The sequence below is a fragment of the Microcebus murinus genome, chromosome 8 (assembly GCF_040939455.1).
Source record: "Microcebus murinus isolate Inina chromosome 8, M.murinus_Inina_mat1.0, whole genome shotgun sequence".
Classification (NCBI taxonomy): domain Eukaryota; kingdom Metazoa; phylum Chordata; class Mammalia; order Primates; family Cheirogaleidae; genus Microcebus; species Microcebus murinus.
This window is the reverse complement of record NC_134111.1, coordinates 48533218-48543172: the sequence shown is the minus strand read 5'-3', so window position 1 is coordinate 48543172 and position 9955 is coordinate 48533218. Positions and strand designations below refer to the sequence as shown.

General features: G+C 37.7%; 1 non-coding gene across 1 annotated transcript; it reads right to left on the bottom strand.

The window, feature by feature from the left end:
* Positions 1 to 285: 285 nt before the first annotated feature.
* Positions 286 to 413, bottom strand: LOC142872435 (small nucleolar RNA SNORA51). Its single transcript, XR_012920695.1, has one exon. It is a non-coding gene; the product is annotated as a small nucleolar RNA SNORA51 (small nucleolar RNA).
* Between the last annotated feature and the right edge of the window lie 9542 nt (positions 414 to 9955).

Sequence of the window (9955 nt, the reverse complement as noted above, 5' to 3'; positions counted from 1 at the left end):
CAGGCTGGTTTCGAACTCCTGACCTTGAGCGATCCACCTGCCTCAACCTCCCAGAGTGCTAGGATTACAGACTTGAGCCACCGCGCCCGGCCCCCATTGATTATTAATATCACATTATACATTGTCAACTTGCATAGTTATTTTTATGGTCCTGTACAATTGTGCAAAGTGAGGACTGCCTGTATTTTCAGTGGGACAACCTTCTCTGAGAGAAATGACATGAAAATAAGAGCTCAAGAAGAAAAGTGAATGAGTTAAAATTTTCCCACTTTTCCCCCCTCAACTCCATGTTTCCCCATTCATAATACAGAATAGGCAGAGGGTGTGGGCTGATGTGTATATGGAGTAGATTTACTCTGCCTACTTTTTCTATACAGTGTAAGAATACAACCTGTGGTAAGTACCAGGAGGCCAAAAATTTCTCTTTCTTTCTTTCATTAATTTATTAAGAGATAGGGTCTCACTCTGTTGCCTAGGCTGGAGTACAGTGGCACAATCATAGCTCACTGCAGGCTCAAACGCCTGAGTTCAAGCGATCCTCCAGTCCCAGCCTCCTGAGTAGCTGAACTACAGCTGTGTGCCACCATGCCTCACTAAAAGATTTCCTACTTTTAAAGAACAACTTGTTTATGTATTTTTAAATGAACGATAGTGGGTTTTGAATTCCTATACTTAGCTTTTACTAAATAGATTTAAAATAATTATTTAACAGTCTATTAAAAAGTCATTATTGGCCTGGCATGGTGGCTCACGCCTGTAATCCTAGCATTCTGTGAGGCCCGGGCAGGCAGATCGTTTGAGCTCAGGAGTTCCAGACCAGCCTGAGCAAGAGCGAGACCCTGTCTACTAAAAAAATAGAAAAGAAATTACCTGGACAACTAAAACATGTATATAAAACATATATATAACATGTATATATAAACATATATGTATATATATGTCATATATATTTATATATGACATTATATATGTCATATATATTTATATATGATATATATGTCATAATTTATAATATGTTAGAAATAACAACTTTGGGAAATACTTAAACTTATGATGAAAAGTTTTTAATATTAACCTAAAAATGTGGAAGTGAATACACAGTTTCTTGAACTTACTAGATTTGAAAGACGACTGATCTAGTAGTTCCAAAATAGGAACTAGTTTATTACTATTTGGAGAGTGGAGTCATTTAAAAGATAGCAGTTCATTTGAGACTATGTTTTTGTGCCACTGTTAGAGCTAAATTCCAGATGATAAAAGACAGAAAAATAAACTAGGGCTTTTTCAATTACAAGGAACAGAAATCTAATTCTTCCAAATAGGAAAAGAAGCCGGCAGTGGTGGCTCATGCCTGTAATCCTAGCACTTTGGGAGGCCGAAGCAGGAAGATTACCTGAGGTCAGGAGTCGAAGACCAGCCTGGGTAACATAGCAAAACCCCATCTCTACAAAAATACCAAAATACAAACAAACAAACATATAGAAAAAGAATAAAGGTAAGAGCATTGGCTCAACCAAGATAGATGGATATTCTTAACCACGTCAGAGATTAAAACTCTTCAAAGACTTCCTGTCTCATTCAGAAAAACCCAAATACTTAAAATAGCCCTTGGACCCCTACACCCAGGCCTGCTTTTGCCCTCACCAGAAACAGCACTGCTGCAGGGCTTTACTACTAGGTATTCTTTTTGCCTGGACTGCTCTTTTCCCAGCTACTGCCATATGACTGGCTTGCTCATCTCCATTAGGTGTTTATTCAAATGCCACCTTCCCAGCGAAGGTTTCTTTCACCAGCCCATTTAAAATTATTTCCCTACCACCACGTGCTAGTCCCTATTTCCCTTCCTTGCTTTATTTTGACCCATAGTATTTATTACCATCTATAATATTATACATTTTTTAGCTTATTTAATCAGTTTATTGTGTTTCCCCTACTATGTTAGGTTCATGAACATGAAAGCAGTGATTTTTATGTTTTCTTCATTGCTATATACCTATGAAGGACACTTATTTTATTTTTTTATTTTTTTTTTGAGACAGTCTCACTGTGTTGCCCAGGCTAGAGTGAGTGCTGTGGCGTCAGCCTAGCAGCTCACAACAACCTCAAACTCCTGGGCTCAAGCAATCCTACTGCCTCAGCCTCCTGAGTAGCTGGGACTACAGGCATGCGCCACCATGCTCGGCTAGTTTTTTCTATATATGTTAGTTGGCCAATTAATTTCTTTCTATTTATAGTAGAGAGGGGGTCTCACTCTTGCTCAGGCTGGTTTCGAACTCTTGACCTTGAGCGATCCGCCCGCCTTGGGCTTCCAGAGTGCTAGGATTACAGGATTGAGCCACCGAGTCCAGCCAACACTTATGCTTTTCTTTTTTTTTTTTGAGACAGAGTCTGCTTCTGTTGCCCTGGCTAGAGTGCAGTGGTTTTTCTAAATGCTTGGAAATGTTTAAAAACTATATATATATTTTTAACAAAGCACATTTCATTAGAATATACTATCCTACTGAAAGTGTGGTCAAGAAAGCAGCAGCATCAACATTACCTGTGGATGTGTTAGAAAGGCAGAATCTCAAGTCCCACTCCAAGCTTATTAAAACAGAATTGGAATTTTAATATGATCCCCAGAGAAATGCTGTTCTAATACATTGATGAAAAAAAGGAAGAGAGGACAAAGACAATGCTTATAAGAGCAAAATGAAATAGATATTCGGTGACTGGATTCTTGAATAGAGTACTATGTCTGGTTCAAGGACAATCTTGAAGGTCAAAAGGACTTGTGAGTAGGTCAGAAGAGAGGAAAATAAAAATGGATTTCTAGGATCAGATAAAGAAATCACAGTTATTTAGCTGAAAGGCAAAACTAAGCAATACTAAGCAAAATACTAAGCAAAACTAAGTTCAAATCTGTTTTCTAATTTATTAATATCCTAAAAATTACAATGCTGACCCTTAAGTGATTTTAAATTATAGTAAAATGGAAACCTTCTACAGGGCTTAAAAATAGGATAATGACTTAGTTTTATTCGGATAGATTTTTAAAAGCTACTATCAGCCAGACCACTCAAATTCATAATGATATTTAAATTATAGAATTTTACAACTGGAAAGTATTTAGGGATAAAAACAATCAATCCAGTAATTTTACAGGAAAGATAATAAATTCCAGAAATGTGAAAGCATTTACCAAAGTCACACAGCTAGTCAGCAGTTAGTAGCCAGGTGTGGTAACTTGCAACTGTAGTCCCAGCTACTCAGGAGGCTGAGGCAGAAGGATCATTTGAGCCCAGGAATTCAAGGGTGTAGTGAGCTATGATTGTGCCACTATACTCCAGCTTGGATGACAGCATGAGAACTTGTCACTTAAAAAAGAAAAAAATTAGCAGTTAGAGCTGGGACTAGAATGCAGGTCTGACTCAATGTCACCTAGTTTTGAATTATCCTTCTATTGCTTGGTTCTGTGACCTCATTGGATTTTTTTAAAAGTTTTTCTTATACAAAAATTAGAATAATATTTCTATTTTGTAAGTTTTTTTAAAGATAAAATGAGTTTATATGTATGGCACAGGTAGTAATGCTTATATTTTCTTAATAACTATGTTATACCTCAGGCCAGGCATGGTGGCTCACGCCTGTAATCCTAGCACTCTGGGAGGCCGAGGCGGCAGGCGGATTGCTCAAGGTCAGGAATTAAAAACCAGGCTGAGCGAGACCCCATCTCTACTAAAAACAGAAAGAAATTAATTGACCAACTAAAAATATTAGCCGGCCATGGTGGCGCATGCCTGTAGTCCCAGCTACTAGGGAGGCTGATGCAGTAGGATCTCTTAAACCCAAGAGATTGAGGTTGCTGTGAGCTAGGCTAATGCCACGGCACTCACTCTAGCCTGGGCAACAAAGTGAGACTCTGTCTCAAAACAAACAAACAAACACACACACACCTATGTTACACCTCAATACTGTTCTTTGATTTTACTCTATGAGTTCTTTGGAGGGCAGTGGTCTTTCTTTTTCCTCCATTGCTTCTTTCCTTTCTGGCTCTCACTTTTTCCTTACCATCTTTCATAATTTTAACTCTTCATTCCATTTAATGTACAACAAATATGTGAATATTTAAACTTTTATTCTCAAAGAATATTAATACAGAGAATACTGCTGCCATAATTTTAAGTGACAAAAGCAGTCTAACAATTATAATCCAGCTATGTCAAAGAGCACACACACACACGTATGTGTATGTGTGTTTGTGTGTATATATATATGCGCCCTTGGAGAAAATTCTGAAAGAATTTGGTTGCCCTAGATGGCAGCATTATGGGCAATTAGTCTGAATATGTCACCCAAATAGTGAAGATGCAGCAGGGACTTTGGAAAGTATGTAGTCCTTGGCTAACCTTTTATCTGAAAGTTGCTAGAGAAGGTCTCAGCACAGAGCCAGCTTCATGGGCTTATGACCTGTGCAGTCATAGAGTGCCCCATGTTCAGAAGGACCCTACTCCTGGTTTAATGCCGTGCTGTCCCTGTCTTGAAATTCTTAATTTTTTGAACGAGGGGTGTCACATCATCATTATGTTCTGGGCCTTGCAAATTATGTAGTCAATCTTGACTGATAAGCTCAGATCTGGCCCATTTACTGGTAGGTGGGGTGTGCATTATTTCTTTAAATTTGTTTTTATTTTTTAAAAAGTATGCTCATATTATGAAAAATTAGAAAACGGAAAAATTAGATGACCCTTAAAACTCTCAAGGGCAAAGACATTTTAACTAGCATCTCTTCACACATAATGATGTTTGGTATTTCATCAGAAGAATAAGACAATTCAGTATTTTATAATATGAACTACCAAATATGTAAGTAATTACAAAAAAAGTGTGCCTGGGAATATTAGGCTATCTATTCCTTGATGGGATTAGATATTACATTAGTTTTCTATTGCCATACAATTAGCAGTTTAAAACAACAAATTTATTATCTCACAATTTCTGTGGGTCATAGTCGGGGTATAGTGTAACAGGATTCTCTGTTCAGGATCTCACCATGATGAAATCAAGGTGTTCTTCATCTGAGGCTCAGGGTCTTCTTCCTAGATCACATGGTTGTTAGCAGAATTCATTATCTTGCATTTAGTTGTAGGACTGAGGTCCTGTTTCTTTGCTGGGTGTCAGCTAAGGCCTGATCTCAGCTCCCAGAAGTTGTCCACATTCCTTACTACATACCTCTATCCATCTTAAAGCCAGCAATGGCATGTTGAACCCTTCTTGCGCTTCAAATTTCTGATTTCCTCTTCTGCAACCAGCCTGGAAAACTCTTTGCTTTTAAAGGGCTCGTGTGATTAGGTCAGGCCCACCTGGATAATCTCCCTGTTTTTAGGTCAACTGAAATAGCCTAATCACTATAGTAGATATATCAAATTTATAGTAGCAGGGATTATGCAGGATGAGTACAGCAGGGGGTGGGAAATCTTGGGGGCCATTTTAGAATTCTGCCTACTACAACTATCCTAGAGAGATTGTGACAAACACGAGGTTCCTCTACTCTGCTATTCTATCCAACTCTATCATGACTTTAACTGTCTTTTTGATATACATTTAACTCTAACATCTCTATTTTATTTTATTATTTATTTATTTTTTTGAGACAGAGTCTCATTTTGTTGCCCAGGCTAGAGTGAGTGCCGTGGTGTCAACCTAGCTCACAGCAACCTAAACTCCTGGGCTCAAGCAATCCTCCTGCCTCAGCCTCCCAAGTAGCTGGGACTACAGGCATGTGCCACCATGCCCGGCTAATTTTTTCTATATATGTTAGTTGGCCAATTAATTTCTTTCTATTTATAGTAGAGACAGGGTCTTGCTCTTGCTCAGGCTGGTTTTGAACTCCTGACCTTGAGCAATCCGCCCGCCTCCGCCTCCCAGAGAGCTAGGATTACAGGCGTGACCCACCGCACCGCACCCGGCCACATCTCTATTTTATAAGTGCACATTTAAGCATAATAAAAACTGGCCTTGAAGAATTTGCTTATCTTTAGGGGGAACATAGGGATTCTTCTGTTTGTAAAGAAAAAGATAAAAAAAAAAAAGAATCTTACATTTCAAAAAGCCTGGTTAGTGTATGTCAATACATTTGTTCATTAAGTGTAATATAATCTAATGAGATAATAAGCAATATATTCAATTTAGATGTTTATATTTCAAAATGAAGATTAAAACCAGATTATCTAGATACATATAATCAAACATAAGATTTAGAAAAGATTAATACAATATAATGCATATATTTGCCATAAATTTGGCAATGTTATATCCTCTATATATGAAGTACTTAGACAAATAGATAAGCAGAACACAAGACTCTATAGATAAATTAGAAAAGGACATACCCAGATTTTTTTTTTTTTTTGAGACAGTCTTGCTGTTGCTAGGGCTTCAGTGCTGTAGTGTCAGCCTAGCTCACAGCAACCTCAAACTCCTGGGCTCAAGTAATCCTCCTGCCTCAGCCTCCAAGTAGCTGGGACTATAGGTGTGTGCCACCATGCCTGGCTAATTTTTTCTGTTTTTTGTTGGCCAGTTAATTTCTTTCTATTTTTAGTAAAGCTAGGGTATCGCTCTTGCTGAGGCTGGTCTTGAACTCTTGACCTCATGGGATCCTCCAGCCTGAGCCTTCCATAGTGTTAGAATTACAGGCGTGAGCCACCACACCCAGCCCCAGATATTTGAAATGACTAAAAATAAAGTTGGACCTCAATGAACTTTTATTCAGTGTATATAGTATGTGTGTGAGGTGCTGGCATATGGCAAGTGCAGGGCTGCTATTCAGTAAAAGGCACTGTTAGGGATGTTTGGGCCCCTATCCACTCTTATTGGCTGGTGCTTATTATCTGATTGTTTGGTGCTTCTAATGGTTGTTAACTATTTTGATTAACAGTGAATGTAATTTTCAGTACTAGTATTTCCATTTTATTTTTTAATTGACACATAATTGTACTTATTTACAAGGTACACAGTGATGTTTTGATATATACAATGTATAGTGATTAGACAGGGGTAATTAGCATATCCACCACCTCAAACATTTCTCATTTGTGTTGTAAACATTCAATATTCTCTCTTCTAGCTATTTGAAAATACATATTAACAACTAATCATCCTGTAGTGCTACAAAACATTAGAACTTATTTCTCCTACTAGCTGCTCCATTGTGTGTGTGTGTGTATGTGTGTGTGTGTTTTCTTTCTTTTTTTTGGAGACAGGGTCTCACTCTGTCACTTGGGCTAGAGTGCAGTGGCTATCATCATGGCTCACTGCAACCTCAAAGTCCTGGGCTCAAGAGATCCTTCTGCCTCAGTCTCCTGAGTAGCTGGGACTACAGGTGCACGCCACCATACCCAGCTAATTTTTTTATTTTTTGGAGGGACAGTCTTGCTCAGGCTGGTTTCAAACTTCTAACCTCCAGTGATCCTCCCACTTTGGCATCCCAAAGTGCTAGGGTTACAGGTATGAGCCACTGTGCCTGGCCTTGTTTTTAATATAATTTTCAATTCTTTGCCAAAAGTCTCAGTTTTTCTTTTATTTTGAGAAGTTTGTCTTTGAAACCTTCAGTACCTGGAAGTCCTGCAGATCTGCTCAAATGAAAGCCTCTGCTGGTGTTCACTCCTGTCTTTGTGTGGCTACTTTTTATTGTGTGCCCTACAATGTACTTACAAACTTGTTTATAGATTTGAGGCCTACATATTAGCTTTCTACTGCTGTGTAACTATACCACTGCAAACTTAGTGTCTTAAAACACTATATATTATTTTACAGATTCTGTGGGTCAGGAGTCCAAGCACAGCTTAGCTGACTCCTGTTTCGTGGTCTCATGATGCTGCAATCAAGGTATTAGCTGGAACTGTGCCTTCAGCTGAAGCTCCACTGGGACAAGATTCACTTCTAAAATCACATGGTTGTTGGCAACATTCAGTTCCTTGCAGAATACTAGAACAAGGACCTGTTTTGTTTCTTGCCAATTATTGGCTAGAGGCCACTCTTAGTTGCATGCCATGTGGCCCTCTCCAAAGGCTAGTTCACAACATGGCAGCTTACTTCTTCAAAATCAGTAACGGAGTTTCTTAACAAGATGGACATTAGAATTTGATGTAGTCATGTATACATGGGATCATGTATATCCCCCATCATATTCATGGTATTCTAATGATTAGAAGCAAGTCATAGGAATCCCTTCCCACAAAAAGAATACCAGAGGACAGGAGTTATAAGAACCACCATAGAGTCTGTCTCCATACTTAGGATATTAATTTCCTCCTGAGAAGAAAATTTAGATTTGTTTCTGCTAGGCACCTGGGAGCTCTAAAAATCTTAGACAACTTCAATCCAGTTTTAGAGACTGAGAGTATTCAAAGCTAAGCTGCCATCCCATTGAAGGCCTATTTACTTCTGGATCATTCTTACTCCCAATGGGCAGCCTTTTGGTATCCTCACTCAAATTAAAGGAAAGGTTTACCAGTACAGGCCCCATACTCCAATGCCTCTTCTCCCTGTTCCCATGAGGTTATCCACATAGCCATTCAGCATCTCAGCCACCATTCACAGAATTGGCCAACACAAAGGAAAACAGCTTACCTACCAATATTTCTGTGCTTTCTTAGGAATTCTTCATTGTTGCCAGCTCTCTGATGTCTTCAGACTATTTTTAAGTTTTGTTCAGCTGTCAGCTTTTCTAGACATTCTCAGCAGATCTAGTCCAAATTACTTGGTCTACCCTTACTGTAAATAAAAGTCTTTTTTTACTTCCATAATTAATAATTTGTTACTAGCCTCAACATGCAAATAATAATCTATAAGAGATGTGTTTTAACATAATTTAACCTATTAAAGCAAAACAAAAATTTACTTTTTCAACTTAAAAAAATAGATGAGAGAGTACCAATTTTTCCCCATATATTGAATATTTCTATTTCTGGAGCTTTCCATAATCTGGAAAAGAAAATCCTATTATTAATTATTGAATATTTAAGGCTGAAACATAATCTAGAAATTATCATGGATTTATAAGACTTTTTAAATCAGTTTATATTTTGCTAATATCCCCATGTGAAACAGATGCTTAATGTTGAGTATTCCTACAAATTATATATAGTACTATATTGCTCAAGATTGCACTGCCAAATAAAAACACATTAATTAAACTAGTATACTGTAGTTGTCTATGATGCTATGATAGAAATTTAAAATATCTGAAGGACAATATGTATTTTAAAAGTCTGAAATTGATGAAAATTTGATAGATACTGCATCCCTATCTTTCAAACACACTGATTTGGAAGGACATAATGTCCTTCTAAATTATACAGTTGGGGGGCATTTATTCTTGTGTGAATAAAACATCCAGCTTATTTTTAAGATCTGTAACTACTGGACATGGTTTTGAAATAAATATCTAAGAGAATAAAATATGACTACTCTCTTTAGTAATAAATTTAAAAATATAAATTACCTATCAACAACCTTTAACAGAGACCACTAGTTGCACCAACCTCAGTTCTGTACTCTTTCTCCCCCAACTTTTCCTGGGCATATGACCACAAGGAATGAAAGCTATATTTTCCACGCTTGTTTGTTGTTTACAAGTGGGGCATTATGACTAAGTTTTGGCCAATAACATTCTGAAAAAGAAATGTTGAGTACAACTTCTGGGAAATTTCCTTAGACAGAGGGATGTAAGCTTCTCACTGCCCTCCTTGCTGGCCAGAATGTTACTCTAAGGGCTGGACCTTGATCAGTAACCTTGGATCATGGGTTGGAAACCAAGTGATGAGGTTAGTATGAGCAACACAGCAGCCTTAAAATACTTACCTCTGAAATTCTTTTAAGTGAGAGGGAAAAAAATCACTTTTTGTAAAAGCCGCTGGTATTTGAAGTTTAATTTTATGCTGCTGAACCTAATCTTAACTGATACACATTTCAA